We start from the raw sequence: 17,705 nt of genomic DNA on the forward strand, positions 1-17,705 counted from the left end.
ATGACATCTTACATGAGAATACATGCGGGGATGAGATTTCTGTGATTTTTTGCTTCTGTGCATTAACCCTGGACTTAATGAAGTGGACCAACACCATCAGATGACATGGCTCTCCAAATCCACACAGACTGCAGAAAATTTTGTATCTCATTTGTAAAGCAAGGACCCCCAGAGTATGGAGGAAGAATGGAGAGGCACACACAGAAAGATGCTTAAAAGTCCAGTATGAAGTTTCCAGTCTGTGTTGATTTGGGGAGCCATGTCATCTGCTGGTTTCAGTCCACTGTGCTTCATACATCTATGTGTGTGCGCCCCGCTCCCCACATGTGCCCCCCGGCAGAGGCACATTTGACTCACACACAAGCCCCCCCCTGCATGCATGCATATATCCTGCATGCGCTCCGCCCCATGCATACACGGCAGAGACCTGAAAAAGCAGCTGGCTGGTGGGAGGCACACACCCATGCACAGTGGAGATGTTTCTAAGGAGATTGGACAACCATTTGTCTGAAATGGTATAGAGTTTCCTGCCTGAGCAAGGGGACTAGAAGACCTCCAAGGTCCTTTCCAAATCTTTTATTCTGTTATTCCTGTTGGCTAAACTAATGGAAAGAGTATGCTCGGAATGAAGATATTTATTGGAAAATATTAGTGGGGAAATATTCTAAAAGGAGTTAGACCTTCTTAGTTGTGTCGGCATCTAGATTGCATAGCATTAGATAGGATTCCCACATGTGCTGCACATAAAGCAAATTTGGAAATACTTGACAGGATGGGAAAAGGTAATGGTCCATTTTGCATAAAGAACATCTAGGAAAGATAACAGAGTTGGAAGAGACCTTGTAGGTCTTCCTGTCCAACCTCCTGAATTGTTATCCAATCTCTTTTTTAAAATTTCCAGTGTTTGAGCATTTACACCTTCTGGAGGCAAGTCATTCCACTGATTAATTGTGACTGTCAGGAAATTTCTCCTTAGTTCTAGATTGTTTCTCTCCTTGATTAGTTTCAGGATTTCAGCACCAGTTGAAAAATGTGTTTGATGAATTGCTTTCAAAATCAGTAGACAGTCCACATTAGACCTTTCTCTAATTGTGACAGCTTTTCCTTGAGAATGCAGTCATGTTTTTCTTACGACTTTTGATAACCTAAGAAGCAATAGTTCCTTTAAATAAACAACCTGATCCTGTTCATTTCCATATGGAGGATTTCCACTTTCCTAAAGGACAATGTATTTTTTTTTTAAGTGCAGATTATGCAAAAATATAATTTGACATAATTTCTTTGACATATTGAGGACATATTTGAGAAACTTAAGATCAGTAAGAAGCTTACAAAACAGGCATTGGATTATTATAATTGAAAATGGAGGAAGAACAATGCCTGCATATTTGTAAACTGGCTTTTTAGCCAACAAGCCTAGCATCTTAATCGCTGAGCCACCTCACTCCCCTATAATATTCAAAACCCTTAATTTATTATTGTTTACATTTCTAATATAGTCCAAAAGTCTGTTGTAGCTGAGCTTTCACAACAAAATATAAACAGTTCCTCTCATGGATAGGAGACGTAGAAAAGAAAAAGAAAGTTCCCATCAGCGGTTAAAAGAAATAAGAGAGCTTTTAAAAACTAATAGAATACAAACCCCTTGTAATAAAAATCCAGTGTAAATGTAAATCAGATCAGACCACTTTCAGTACCCAGGGAAGAGTTTGTTCCCCATCGACTTTCATATGGTGATTCACAACTCCAAAATAATACAGTAAAAATATGCTAAAAATTAACATTAAAATCCAGCAGAGTGTTAGAATAAAATCAACATTCAGCCAGTCAATTAACAATCAAAGATAAAAGAAAAAAGAAAAAAGAAAACTTCAAAGCATTCAGTCAAATTAGAGGCCCACTTAAAAAAAAAACAGCCAAAGGGAAAAGATGGAGACCCAATCCTACCAAGAATTGCAACCATTGTGATTCCTCTTCCCAGGTAAAAAGATAACCTGAGATGGTCATTCAAGGGCCATTTGGGGTCATTCCTAGATGCTCCCATTTAAATCTGGCCACCAAAGAACCAGCTTTAGCTATTTGTCAGGAAGAAAAAAAACACCTGGCCACTCAGCATGCCATTTTCAGAGGATTCCATGGGCACAAAAATTCTGTATGCTACCTAGCTTCCCTGCTTTGTGAGCTTATGCTATCAGCTTCTTTCTGAGCTATTCCCTGCTTCTCCCTGAAACTAATCCTATCTAATTTCCCCCCAAAGGTATGTATGCATTTGATTAAATTATATATGCACTGGCCAGAGGCCACACTGGGGAAAAAACAGCATTAAAAATTTATTTTAATTGAATTTATTAAAATTAATAGCCTAAAAAAGGTATTCCATTTCCCCCCCTCTGTTGAAATACACACGCACAATTTTATTTATTTATACTTAACATTTCTAAACTGCCTATCTCCCTCAGCGAGGGACTCTGGATAGTGTACAATAAAACATTGAAATATAAAACAATATATAAAAATTAAGATGTTAAGAGTTAAATTTCCAGTTTAAAATAGAAAAGATTATAATATTTTAAGGAAGTAAGAATAATTAACCTTGTTAAAAATTGGTTGACAAAGACAAAGGGAAGGCTCTTGTGGCTTTAAACACACCCCATGACTGCTCCTCCATTGGACTCTCCATGCAAGGGCACAGAACCATGTTTTAACCCCTTTTCAAATGACCAGAAGAGTGGGGGCCTGTCTAGCCTCTAGTGGAAGAATAGTTCATACCATGGGGACACATGTTTCTACATAAAGCAGTATGCAAATTTGTCTTTCTCTCTCTCTCTCACACACACACACACACAGAGAGGGGGGGGGGGAGACTGGACATTGGGATTTGTAAATAAATATATATGATTTACTATGTAGTAAATCCTCTTGAGTTCAATGGCTATTATTGCTAGATAGCCATGCTTTTATGCTGCTGTAATGCTGGAAATAGCTCTGTTTACCCCTACATACTCTTCCTGATAGGAGAAATAGAAGAGAATCTATGAATGTTTTCATTTTGTTTGAAAAATGAAACTGGTCTTTTCTAGAATACAAAAATGAATCTTTATGCTGAGTTACAGATGTAAGAAAGCTTTAGGTAAAAAGTACTATAATCAATCCCCCAATGTGTACAACATACCTTATACCAGTGCTTCTCACATAGTGGGGTGTGCTGCCACGGGGGAGCATGAAGCAATGCCAGGGGGGCGTGTGTGACCCCGGGGAACATGTGTGATCCCTCTTGATTGATTCCCTCATACAGGGAGTGTTTTCCCAGTTGCACACTGCTCCAAGCCCAGAAGAGAAGGTGGACGGGTGGGGCGTCTGCCTGGATTCTTGTAGTTCTCGATGGGTGCTGCGGTAGCCATAAACGGCATGGCGAACCTACTTTTGGACAAGGAAGAACATTCTCTGCAGGATACTAAAATCTAAAATTCTATTGGGGCCCAGATCGGAGAGTTGTGGGGTTACTAAATGTTTACTTCTTCCTGTGGGGGGGGGATAGGGGGGCATAACAGAAAATAATTGAGAAGCACTACTTTATACCCAGATAAGCATATTTACAATTTTAGTCTATTCAGTCTGTATGCTAGCTTTATTCTTTCTCATTTCAACTCAGGTAAGTGACTATGGAACTATTTGGTGCAAGTTGGTCTTCATCCAAGTTGGCCCACTACTACCTGAAGAATCTGATTTTTCAGAGTTATTATTTGTGTATGAAGGCTTCTGCATTTATTCCATAGCCATTTGAAATCACGACAGTACTGTAGTGCTTATATTTATACTCCCTTTAAGTTTAACTTCTGGTGGTTTTGTTTTAGTTGTCTATTGTGTCTGCCTTTACCTGTCCAATGTTTTCTTGTTTTAATTTATTTTAATTTAATTTAATTTAAGTTTAATTTAAATTGATTGTTTCCTGATTGCTTATTTATACCCTATGACATCATGATTCTTGATTCTTAAGTGTTATATCTCATGATTCTTGACAAATGTACCTTTTCTTTATGTACAATGAGAGCATATGCACCAAAGACAAATTCCTTCTGTGTCCAATCACATTTGGCCAATAAAGAGCTCTGTTCTGTACTTACTGAAAGCAGCTTGAAGATTGCCCAGAAACTGAGTTGGCAAGATTGTAGAGGTACAGATGGTGATTCTAAAAGATGGCATAGGGCCTTCAGGGATTGAAATATTGATGGTTGGTTGCCTTCCAAGCATATTCATGATGCTTACCTTGATTTACAAAGACATATCTGCTCTGGACCCAAACCACCTGCCGTGCATTATTAGAACTTCAAAGGGACAATGTCAATCCTGCCACAAATATATACTAACAATGAAAATTCTGCTTTAAGCTACTTACAAAGGAATAAACTGCTCTTGGAGAAAAGGTTTTGCCCCTTGTTTGTTACAGTTGAGAATAGATTCAAAACATTTAAATGTTATCAGTGCTCTTGAATGTTCTGCATTCAATTTTAGTGATTAATAATTTTGAGGGGAATGAACAGTGTATGTATATTTGTAAAATATAGACTAGGGAGATTTTTTGTTTAATATAATCCCTAACTGTTAGGTTACATCAAGAAAACAGACCTCAAATATTATGTTGTGATCACATCTTCTGGGGTAGAGAATGGGGAGAGATTATGCTGAATTAAGTATCACATTAATATTTGTATTATTTGATCCTGTCTTGTTAGTGTTCTTATAGGTTCAACATGAATCATTGTCATGCTTCAGGTATTCATTTCATATGCCTTTGTACCGAGTAAATGTTTTTTTTAACTTCAGAGGATGTCCAAGATTAATACATAATACAAAAGCAACATATAACCAAAATGGTTTATGAAAAGTTATAAATAATGATTTAAAAAAAAAAAAGCAGTTATAAATCTAAAATGACTAAAATAATCCTGAATATGATTACCATATTCTTCGGAGTTTAAGACGCACCCTTTCCTCCACTAAAAGAAGATAGAAATGTCAGTGCATCTTATACACTGAATACAGCCATTTTTGGCCCTATCCCCGCATCCCATTTTAGGAAGAGCTTGGGAGGTTTGCAGACTGCTCCTGGGGGCTGCAGGAAGACAAAAACACCCCTGTTTTTCTGGGGGGAAAATGGGCAATAAAGGGTCATTTTTTGCAAAAATGAGGGCGTGTTTGCCTTCCCCCCCCCTCAGCCCCCAGGAGCACTCTGCAGGCTTCCCAAACTCTCTATGTGCCCCATTTTTCGCAAAAAAGGGTGAAAAATGCCTTCCCCCCCTTTGTTTGTGCAAAAAATGGGGGCGTTTTTGCCTTTCCCCAGTCCCCAGGAAGTACTCTGCAGGATTCCTAAGCCCTCTGTGTGTCCTGTTTTTCACAAAAAATGATGAAAAATGGGTCCGTTTTTGCCAAAAACTAGGTGCACAGAGGGTCTGCGAGGCTTGCAGAGTACTCCTATGGGCCAGGGAGGACAAAACCTTTTTTTTTCTTATTTACCTCTTTGAAATCTTGATACGTTTTATACACCGGTGCATCTTATAGTCCAAAAAAATATGGTACTGTACTTTGTAATGGAAAAAAAGCATTTTCATTCATTTGTGTCTTCCTAGCAATGAAAAAGTGAACATTAATTAAACGTTATGAATGTCTTGAAAGCAAAACTGGAATTCAATGGAAAATCAAGAGTGCTAATTTAGTTATAGCTGAAGAATTACTTCCTTGGTAATTTAAAGATAGTTAATGAGATAGCTACTTGTCCCTTTTAATTAGGCAATAGTTAAAAATATGATAGCCTTCTGAACTTTTCTGCATCTGGTTTATTTGTGTTTCTTGGTATAGGGGAGACAAATTCTACTGAAGAATATTATCTGATCATATGTGTTGAATGTAGACTGAGTCCGGTCTAGACACATCATACATATGTTTACTTTGGCTTTGTTTTAAGGTGTTATACAAACTGAGTTTCAAAAAAAAAGTGCGATTTTAGTATTTTTGGGTGTTATAAATGAAGACTTTCAATTTAAGTTGATATCACCGCTCTACCATTATATAGTAATTTAAGTTTTAACAAAATTGGTTTTTGATTGACACACCTTACAATATACATGTATTTTGCTATTCAGTTTAAACATAATTTGGGACAGTGGTAAAAAAAAATAACTTTAAACTTCTCCTATCTAGAGATTCTCTTTGGGAAACACCTTATTTTATAACTGACAGGTAATCTTCCTAAATGTTTATATGGGATGCAACAATGAACATTAAGTATTTCTAATCTTAGGAAGAAAACTGCATAAGCTTGAAAGCATAAACTTCTGTGTTTCATTTAAGATTGGAAATCATCTAAAAGGAAATGCAACATATTTTTTTTAAAAAAGGAAAGATTTGTGGTTTAAATATTTTGTTGACTGCTTCTCTAGAGAGAGAAAATTGGAACTGTTATGGAAACTATGGTATCTAGCAAACAAATGTGAACGACTTGAAATTTGATCTCAGCCTTTGGTGTTCAAATAACTACGGCTGAAAGCTTGTTGTGTTTCTCTGTTCATCATCATCTTTGTTACTTATCCTCTATGTATCCTCAGACTCTCCTTGGCTCTTCTTTTCCATTCCATCAACCAGACACCAGAGCAGTTTTTGGAAGGCTATATTTTTGGCATTAATCATGTCTGCCATCTGTTAGGAAAAAAGGATGTCTCCTAGTAGACTACTCACTTTACCAGTTATATTCCTGCCTAAGAATCTGTTAAGGATGGTGCCACTTGGGCAATTGATTTTGTAGCTCAGTGATATGTATATTTCTAAATTATTTCAAGGATTTAATCTTTTTTCTTAAGGTTTTCAATAATTATGTATTATATTTGCATATTGCAATCTCCAATTTCTCTCAGCATTTAATAGAATATTAATTAACATATCCAAAGTACACAATCCTTGAAGATCAGGAACAGGCTAATAATAAAATAACAACATGGAGTATTAAAAACTTTAGTCAGTGGTTACCTGTTATTCTTAAACACTCTAGAAACAAAGGAAAAAGAGGTGAGGCTAATCTAACATGCTGAAGAGGATTTCTGAAGAGTAGGTCCTATTACTAAGAAACAACATCTCTGAATTCTCCGTACTAAAGGAGCGGGTCCAGCAGTCACGTGGGTTGCTCCTGTCCAATCCGTTGGGACTGAGCCTAGTATTTTAAAAGCCTGCTGGATCCGCCCCTTCCCCAGAATTCGCTCAGTCCCCGCATCCAGCGGGTCTCGTGAAGGCTCGTTCCAACTACTAACACCTTCCCTTCGATTCTTTCTCTTCAAAACAAAAGTAAGAAAAATTCCTTCGTTTCTGCTTGCCTTCTATTTCGCCAGCCGTCGTCGGCTAGGCTTCCCTCGGGAGAAGTCTGCAGCGCAGCTTTCCGTGGCTTTTTTCCATTGCCGCTAGCTTGCAGCTGCCGCCGGCTTGGTTTTGCCTCACAATCCTCTCGGCTCGGAGGTTTTAGTAGGCAAACTTTGGTTTCTTCTAAAGGGCAATTACCTCCTGCGGTGTGAGACATTCTTCAAGCTCCCTTGATAGTCTCCTGGACTTAGTTACCGCTCTCATTAGATTTAAAGGAGCGGTTTATTTTGGCGCGAAGGTCCTCGCACCCAGTAATTGCACACTTTCGGTTTCGCCTTTTGGCCATCTGCTTAGTGTTTTTCAGTCCACCGCTTGATCCTGGAGTGGGCTTTGAGTCTCTCAGGCTAAATTCTCCACCGGCTACGCCTCCAACCAGTGTGCCTTGGTTACTTTAATTAAGTTTAGTGAGGCCTGCCATGCTGCATTTGAGGACACAAACTCTGGTCCCGCCCAGATTGCCCTTAAGTCGCAGCAGCTCCTGGGCCTAGGAGCAGGATCCCTTCCTCTTGGGAAAGCTTTTAAAATAACTTCTCCCCCCAAAGATTTTGGCTCAAGTCTTATCTTCTGTAAGCTTTCAGACTATGACTTCTTTTCCCAAGAGAGGCACAACTAAAGGTCCCAGAGAGGCTAGGCCTACAGGCGATGAGATTACTAGTATCCCCCAGGCCTCTTCCTCCTCTTCTTCAGGAGCCCACTCTTTGGCCAAGTCCACCAGGGCTGAGAAGAGAAGGGACCTAGCCCTTCAAAAATTTCATGATGAATCAGCAAAACGCTTAAAAGTGCAGGCCCAAGTGCACATCAACCCTGACCCCCCAGAGGCTTCTAACCTGCCTCTTTCTGGCGTCACTGTGTTATCTCTGGATGAGCCAAACCTAAACAGACCCCAACCTAACCTATGGGGCTTAGGTCCAGAGGCATAGTTCCCTCTAAGCTGAGCAGTAAGCAATCGCTCACTTAAAAATCATCATCAACTCAGAGTTTTCCAAACCTGCCCAGAAGCCGAGAGGGAAATTTTATTATTATTTCTGTGCCGCCCAGTCCCGAAGGGACTGCCGCTCAGACACTATACTTTTCTGCCCACCCCAAAAAAAAATTAGAGAGAACACTGTCCAGAGGAACCAGATATAACAGAAGATTCCTCCCAGCCAGAAACTTCTCAGGCCTTCAGGGACTCTTCTGCCATTCCTGCTGATATCTCTAATCTTCCTCCGGAGTTTCAATCTATTTTCTCTGTATTGTCTAAGGCCATTGATGCCAAACTCTCAGCCATCAATGTGCCATCCTTGTCTCATCCTCCCCCACGCCCCTCCCGTCCCTTGAGCTCTCCTTCATCCTTCAGAGCTCCAATCAATGAGGATTCAGATTCCTCCCAGGAAGAGAATGAGGACGGAGATGTAGAAGGGGATGACGACCCTTTTCAACGTCTGTCGGAAGACGAGGAATCTCAAATCAACATTCCAGCCCCAGCTACCATATTTCCCTCTCAACTTTTCAAATCTCTCCTTCTCAAGGCAAGAGTATCCATGGGTTTAGCTGGCCAGGAAAAGCAGGCTACTTCTTCCACAGATCCTCCGGAGGAGAATTTACCCTACTTCATGGAAGAACAGGAAGATAACGAGGTAATTCCTATGCCAAAATTGTTCAAGGATGCCTTGCTCAAGCAGTGGGAACATCCAGCCTCTGGTCTTAACCCCACTTCCAAAGACAAAAAATTATACAAGCTCTCTCCCTCATATGAGGAGCTCCTAGCCTGTCCAAAGCCCGATGAACCGATCAAGACCCTCCACTCTGCTGCAGCCATGCCTGGTGAAGCAGAGGAGGTACTCCGTCCAGAAGACAAGCGTCTTGAGCAAATGCTCAAGAGAGGGTTCGTCGCAGACTCCTGGGCCATTAAAAGTGCCGCAGCTGCATCATTCTTTTCCAGAGCTATGCTCTTGTGGCTTCGTCAACTCCAGCAGCATTTACCTCCCGATGATCTAAGGGGCCAACAGGACTTCAACAAGATCTTTGCTGCCGCCCAATATGTGGCAGATGCTACACTGCAATCTTCCAGATTTGCAGCCAGGTCGGTAGCGGCTTCTACAACGGCCAGAAGACTTCTATGCTTCGTCCTTGGCAAGCGGGAGTAAGACAAAAGTGGCAATTAGCCATGGGTCCATTGAAACGTGATCTCCTCTTCGGAGACCTTCTGGATCCCCTTCTCACAGAAACCACGGACAAGAAAAAAGTTTTGGGGCCAACCACCAAGAAGACCACCAAAACGCAGTCCTTTCGTCGCCCAGGGCGTCAACAGGATCAAGGATTCGCCTTTCAAAGAAATCCAGGTCAGTATTCCCCTCGCTTTCGATCCCAAACTAGGAACTCCAGAGGTAGAGGATCCCGCTACCAAAGAGGATCTTCCTCAAACAGAGCTTCCAAAAAACCTAGATGGTAAGTTACCTTCCTTTCCCATAGGCGGTCGCCTTGCCTGGTTTTCCTCCAGATGGCGCCGCTCTTGCAAGGACCCCTGGGTCATTGATACTGTAGAAAGGGGTCTCCGTTTAGAGTTTATCTCCCCCCCCCTAAACGTTTTATTTCTTGTCCCTCTCCCAGTTCTTCCCCATCTCGTATCCGGATGGAGGAAGCTATTTCTCATCTGTTATCTATCAAAGCCATTCAACCGGTCCCCTCTTCCCAGAGAGGTTTGGGCTTTTATTCCATCCTTTTTATGGTCACTAAGACCTCTGGAGGTTGGAGAGCCATTCTGGATCTCAAAAATCTGAAACAATTCATCAAATATAGAAAATTCAAAATGCATTCCCTGACATCCATTTTAGCCGCCCTTCATCCAGGGGACTTCATGGTCTCCTTGGATCTCACAGAAGCCTACCTCCATATTCCCATTGCCAAATGCCATAGAAAATTCTTACGTCTCACCTTTCAGGGCAGGCACTACCAGTATAGGGCTATGCCCTTCGGGCTCTCCTCGGCTCCTAGAGTCTTTACCAAGCTCTTGGGAACCCTGGCGGCCCATATCCGTGCCACGCCCATTCATATTTTATGTTATTTAGATGACATTTTAATTCATGGAAATTCTAGGGAGGGTGTAGCTGTAGCCCTCTCCTTCACCATGTCTGTTCTACAGAACCATGGTTTCTCAATCAACTTCAGTAAGAGCCACCTCTGGCCATCTACTTCCATTTTACATCTGGGAAACATCATTGACTCTGGTTTTTCCCAGGTCTTCCTCTCTCCTGAGAGGAGACACAGCATCTTGGAACTCATTTCCCTTATTCAATCTCAAAAGACGACTTCCATCGTCTCCCTTTCTTCCCTACTGGGAAAGATGGTGTCGTGCATTGGTATCGTTCCCTGGGCTCGTCTTCACGCCAGGGAGTTGCAATGGCTTCTGTTACCTTTTCAGAGATCGGGGAACAGCAACTCGACTCGTCACATCCCAGTTCCTCCCACAGTTCTCAGATCCCTCAATTGGTGGACTTCTCCAGCCATGGACAAGGGATCTCCCTTCAGGTGCCCGGATCAGTTAGTTGTCACCACAGATGCCAGCCTATCGGGCTGGGGAGCCCATGCCCAGGGTCTAATAGCCCAAGGCATGTGGTCACCGGAGGAAGCTTCCAGGCCCATCAATTGGCTAGAATTGAGAGCTGTGTCTCTGGCCCTCAAACATTTCAAACCCCACATCATCAACCAGCATATTCTGATCCTCACGGACAACATAGCCACAAAAAGTCACATTTGCAGACAGGGAGGCACCAGGTCCAAGGCCCTCATGAGGGAGGCCCTAAAATTAGGCCTCTGGGCGGAGAGACATCTCCAGTCACTATCAGCCGACCACATATCAGGAGTCCTCAACGTCCAAGCGGACTGGCTCTCCCGCTCAACTCTAGATTCAGGAGAGTGGCGTCTCCATCCGGCTCTGTTTCAACAAATATGCCTCAGGTTCGGTCTCCCATTGCTAGACCTGTTTGCGACCGAGGTCAACGCCCAGCTTCCTCGATTTGTCTCCAGGTTCCCATCCCCAGGAGCAGAGGCGACCAATGCCCTCAGGATCCCTTGGCCTCCAGGTCTCCTGTACACCTTCCCTCCGATTCCAATTCTCCCAGATGTGATCCACAAGATCATCCTAGAGAAGGCCCGGGTAATACTAATAGCCCCTCACTGGCCTCGCCGGCCCTGGTTCGCGGATCTCCAACATCTGTCCGTCCAGGACCCCTGGTGACTCCCCGTTTCGGTGGATATGTTGCAGCAGGGTGCCTCACTTGACCCAGATCCGGAGTGGTTCCACCTCACCGCCTGGCTATTATCCGGCGCGACCTAATCCTGCGAGGATACGACCCGGACTCTGTGGAAATCATCCTAAAGGCCAGAAGGGGGTCCACCAACAGGATCTACGATCATACCTGGTCCAAATTTCACCAGTGGTGCTCTCAAGAGGGCTTATCTCCCCTGTGTCTTCCTATTCACAGGATAGTCACCTTCCTCATGAAAGGTTTTTGTCAGGGTCTTTCAGCTAGCACCATCCGGCGCCATCTGGCAGCGATTTCATCCGTCCTGGCAGGGCCTCGCAGACAGCCACTCCGCTCCTTTCCGGAAATTCAAGAATTTCTCAGAGGAATTTCCAATCTCAGACCCTCTAAGGTCCACAGATATCCTACCTGGGACCTACCTCGGGTTCTCCATTCCCTTACTCAGGCACCATACGAACCCTTGAAATCTGCGTCCTTCAGGTATCTATCCTTCAAGGTAGCATACCTGGTGGCGATTACATCCGCCCGACGCATATCTGAGTGGGCAGCTCTTTCAATCAGACAGGACCTCTGCCAATTCCATTCCGACAAAGTAGTCCTGCGCCTGGACCCTACCTTTCTACCCAAGGTCAGCTCCATGTTCCACAGATCCCAGGATATTGTCTTACCTTCCTTCTGTCTTAAACAGAACCACCACCTCGCTGTCAGATGGCATACTCTGGACCTCACCAGAGAGCTGCGAATATATATCCAACGCACAAGGCCCTTTCGAAGGTCTGAAGCACTCTTTGTGGCCTATCATCCCACATCCATGGGATCCAAAGTATCCTCAACAGTAATAGGCCGGTGGATAAGAGGGACCATCTCAAGAGCCTATGAGTCAGCTTCCCTCTCCATTCCTAGGAATATTACAGCACATTCCACCAGAAGTGCTGCCACGTCTGCTGCTTGGGCAACACAAGCCCCCTTGGAAGAAGTCTGCAAAGCAGCCACTTGGGCCTCGCCAAACTCCTTCATAAGGCATTACAAGATTGACTCTTACGCTTCAGCGGACGCTGCCTTCGGCAGAAGGGTACTCCAATCCGTTATCTCTCACGATAGCGAACTAATCCCACCCTAGGGACTTATCTATTGGGTACGTCCCACGTGACTGCTGGACCCGCTCCTTTAGTACGGAGAATAGGCGTTGATTGCTTACCTGAACGCCTTTTCTCGTACGATGAGCGGGTACAGCAGTCACTTCCCTCCCTTGTATGTTGCCTTTCTATCACTATTCCTTCAACTGTCTCCTTCCTTAATCATGAGATTGGAACATTGTTGAGCCTTCACATCTGAGCCTAAGTCTACGGATTCGCGAATTCTGGGGAAGGGGCGGATCCAGCAGGCTTTTAAAATACTAGGCTCAGTCCCAACGGATTGGACAGGAGCAACCCACGTGACTGCTGTACCCGCTCATCGTACGAGAAAAGGCGTTCAGGTAAGCAATCAACGCCTATTTCATTTCACCTCATTTCCTGAAAGCCAGGCACTGGAAGCAAATTTTCCATAGGAGCACATATTGATACCATTTGAAAATAAAGTCATTTGAAAGTCTATACAATGATACCTCATCTTACAAACGCCTCGTCATACAAACTTTTTTGAGATACGAACCCAGGGTTTAAGATTTTTTTGCCTCTTCTTACAAACTAAATGTTCACCTTACAAACCCACCGCCGCCACTGGAGGTGGGGTTTCCCATGGAGGGGAGCCTCAGGGGAATCCCAGCAGCGCAAAAACGGGCACTTCGGCTGGCAAAAGGGGTGAATTTTGGGCTTGCACGCATTAATCGCTTTTCCATTGATTCCTATGGGAAACATTGTTTCGTCTTACAAATTTTTCACCTTAAGAACCTCATCCCAGAACAAATTAAGTTTGTAAGACAAGGTATCACTGTACTTACTATACTTACAACCATCATTTTGAATTATAACCAGAAACATATTTAGTTAGTTAGTTAGTCAAACATATACTTATACAGGCATAAGTATAAACATGAACATGAACACAGGAAATGAGTACTAATAAATGGGACAGGAGGACAGGGACAGGAGGCATGATGGTGCACTTATACATGCCCCCTTACAGACTCTTAGGAATGGAGTGAGGTTCACGGTAGATAGTTTAAGATGAAAGCTATAGGAGTTTGAAGATGTAACAACAGAATCGGGTAGTGCATTCCAGGCATTGACCACTCTGTTGCTAAAGTTGTATTTTCTACAGTTGAGTTGGGAGCGGTTTACCTTGAGTTTCTATCTATTGTTTGCCCATGTATTATTGCAGTTGGAGCTAAAGTAAACATTGACAGGTAGGATGTTGTAGCAGACAATTTTGTGTACTATCCTTAGGGCAAGCCCAAAATTTTAAGCCTGGTGGCATAAGGTATACTATTGTGAGCAGAGGAGTGAAGTATTCTTCTCATGAAATACCTCTGTGCTCGCTCAATAGTATTAATGTCTGATATACAGTATGGATTCCAGGCAGACGAGCTGCATTTGAGAATTGGTCTGGCAAAAGTTTTGTATGCCCTGATTAGCAATGCAATGTTACCGGAGAAGAAGCTTTGCAAAATTGGTTAACAATTCTTAATGCCTTTTTGGCAGTGCTGTTACAGTGAGATCTAGGGCTTAAATCGTTTGAGATGAGTACTCCTTGACAGAATGAGGGTCATCTACGAGGTTGTATCCACCCAGCTTGTATTTGGTGTTAGGATTTTTGTTTCAAATGTGTAGGATAGAACATTTGTTCATTGAGATTTGGAATTCGCATTTGTTCGACCATTCTGACACATAAACAAGGTTGCTTTCTAGGGCAGCAATATTGGTGGTGTTGAATAGTTTTACGTCATCAGTAAAGAGGACACAGTTGCTTATAATATGATCATAAAGGTCATTTAGGCAAAGCAGAAAGAGTGTGAGTCGTATAACTCTGCCTTGGGTGACACTGCTGTTAACTGGTGCAGGGTTTAATAGGGTGTTCCCTATTTTGACAAATTGTTGCCTGTTTGAAAGAAACACAGTTACCCACTTAGGCAGGGATTTGGAAATGCCATAAGAGCTTAGTTTTAACAGTAGTTTGTTGTGTACTACTGAATCAAAGGCTTTGCAGAAGTCAATGTAAATTGCATCTATTGCTTTCCCCTGGTCGAGCTGTGTGGTCCAAATCTTTCTGTAGTGTAGGAGTTGCAGGTTACGAGATAAATTTTTCCTAAAACAAATTGTTAGAGAATAGGTTGTTTGTCTCTGTGTAGAGCAGTGATGGGCAACCTTTTGAGCTTGGTGTGTCAAAATTCGCCAAAAAACTGAGCATAACTCAGGTGGTGTGTCACCTTGAGAAAAAAACATAATTTTGTGATATTTATAGTTTAAATAACAAATATGCATAATTATCTTTCTCTCTCTTTCCTGTCATTCTCTGCCTCAATCATTTTCTCATTTCTCTTTTTTTTCTCCCCTTTATTCTATCATTTCTCTCCCTCTCTCTTCCTATCTTCTCTCTCACACTCTTTCTCTCTCTCCCTTCCTTTCTTTCCTTCTCTGTTCCTTCCACTTTTTTCTCTTTCTCTCTCTCTCCCTTCCTTTCTTTCTCTCCCTTCCACTTTTTTCTTTCTGTCTCTTTTCCTTCCTTCCCCTCTTCCCCTCCCTCTCTTTCTCCCTCTCTCCCTTTATATTTATCTCTTCCTTCCTTCCTCTCTTCCTCCCTTTCTCTCTCTCTCTCATTCACTTTTCTCTCTTCCTCCCTTTCTCTCTCCCTCTCGTTCACTTTTCTCTCTTTGGCGAACCCCCAAACTGTTCAGATTCAAGAAAAAGCTTATCAAGGGGGGTGGGGGGGTTGTAAAAATCTAGTTATGAGCCGCCAAAGGAGGAAGCAAATGGCGCGACGTCCACGCAGGGGTTTTTTTCAGACTCTCTTTTTTGCGAGCCCGGCATGATTTTTTTAAATTACAAATTAATAACCCGGTAAGGGTTTACCTTAGCACCATCTCCTGTAACACCGTTCTGGAAGGCGAGCAGGGAGCAGAGGGGCGAGGGCAGTGTTCCCTCTAATTTTTTTCCGGGGTGGGCGGAAAAGTACAGTGTGTGAGCGACAGTCCCTTTGGGACTGGGCGGCATATAAGTATAAATAAATAAATAAATAAATAAAGTAAGTGTGGGCGTGCGCTATCACACATGAGCGAGTTCTTGCATCCATAATTCTATCCTTTCTATGTCTCCCTCCCTCTTTCCTCCCTCCCTCTTTCCTTTCTATCTCTCCCTCCCTTTCCTCCCTCCCTCTTTCCTTTCTATCTCTCCCTCCCTCTTTCCTTTATATCTTTCTCTCCCCCTGCCTTTCTCCAAGCCCTTCCTTTTCCCTCTCCCTATCCTACTACCCCTCACCCTCCTTTCTATCTCTCCCTCCCTCTTTCCTCCCTCCCTCTTTTTTCTATCTCTCCCTCCCTTTCCTCCCTCCCTCTTTCCTTTCTATCTCTCCCTCCCTCTTTCCTTTCTATCTTTCTCTCTACCTGCCTTTCTCCAAGCCCTTCCTTTTCCCTCTCTCTATCCTACTTCCCCCTCTCCCTCCTGTCTATCTCATCCTCCCTCTTCCCTTTCTCCCATTCTCTCCCTCTTCCTTTCTATCTTTCTCTCCCTCTTTCCTTTCTATCTTTCTGTCCCTGCCTTTCTCCCTCTTTCCCTTCATCTCTCCCTCTCTCTTTATCTCAATTCCCTCTTTCTCCCTGGGCTGCTGTGCCTGCCCTGCAGCCCGACCACGGACGGACTCCCTTAGCATCGGCGCCCCCCCACACACGCTGCAGCTGCCGGACCATCAGCGGCACACACGCACACACACACCACACACACTGCGTTTCTCCCTGCGTTTCTCCCTCTTTCCCTTCTTCTCTCCACGCACATGCTGCAGCTCCCGGATCATCGGCGGCACATACACATGCGCACACACGCCGCGTTTCTCCCTCTTTCCCTTCATCTCTCCACGCACACGCTGCAGCTCCCGGACCATCAGCGGCACACACACACGCGCACACACCCCACACACACTGCGTTTCTCCCTGCCTTTCTCACTCTTTCCCTCTTTCTTGCTCTCTCTCACTCTCTCTTCCTTCCTATCTTCTCTCTCTCTCCCTTCCCTTCTTTCCTTCTCTCTTCCTTCCACTTTTTTCTCTTTTCCTTCCTTCCCCTATTCCCCTCCCTCTCCCTCTTTATATTTATCTCTACCTTCCTTCCCCTCTTCCTCTCTTTCTCTCTCCCTCTCATTCACTTTTCTCTCCCTTCCTTCCCTCCTTCCCTCCTTCTGTCATCTCCTCTTTCCCTCCCTCTCTTTCCCTTCTTTCTCTCCACATCTCCGGCGTGCAGCTGGCTTTGCTGACCGGCACAAGTCTCAAGCCAGCTGCCCCGGAAAGCCAGGAAGGTCCTCCTGCACCCCCCCCGCCTCCGAAAAAAACCTGGAGGTCTGCCGCCACCAGCCTGAGCCTCCCGTTGCTCCACTCGGCTTCGCTGTGGACCTCCGTTGTGTTTTCGGGGGGAGGGAGCGGCGGGAAAGGCCTGTCAGCGCGCTTTTCAAATGCACTGCTTTCTTACAACTCTTTCCTGGGCAGGGGGGAGGGAGGAGGCCTGCAACCCCTCCCCTCGCTCCCAGCGGCCCCTGTGAGCCAACCACCGTTCGTGGTGGGCTCCGACGCTTGGCGCCACGCCAATCAGCTGGGAGGCGGCGCCCCGCCCCCCAGCTGAAACTGACGTCCGGCCGGGGTGATTCTTCCCCCGGCCGGACAGGCATGCTTGTGCTCCCAGCTGGGAGGCGGTGTTCTCGCCCCTCCCAGCCATCGCAAATATCGGCCGGGCGAAAATCGCCCGGCCTCTTAATTAAGGGGAGAGGAAAAATAATAATAATAATAATTGCGGTTGCAATTGCACTCCCTAAAGCTCCCTGTTTCTCCGGCGGCCGCGTGTCACCGAAAATGGCTATGCGTGTCAGTGCTGACACGCGTGTCATAGGTTCGCCATCATTGGTGTAGAGGGTAAT

At 44.1% G+C, this 17,705-nt stretch overlaps 1 protein-coding gene across 1 annotated transcript in view; it reads left to right on the forward strand.

Annotated features, from left to right (window-relative positions):
* BTBD7 (BTB domain containing 7) overlaps nucleotides 1-17,705 on the forward strand; it is a 79,758-nt gene that overhangs the window by 26,655 nt on the left and 35,398 nt on the right. The gene's annotated exons all lie outside the window — the stretch shown is intronic.

Source organism: Erythrolamprus reginae, chromosome 1, assembly GCF_031021105.1.
Source record: "Erythrolamprus reginae isolate rEryReg1 chromosome 1, rEryReg1.hap1, whole genome shotgun sequence".
Taxonomy (NCBI): Eukaryota; Metazoa; Chordata; class Lepidosauria; order Squamata; family Dipsadidae; genus Erythrolamprus; species Erythrolamprus reginae.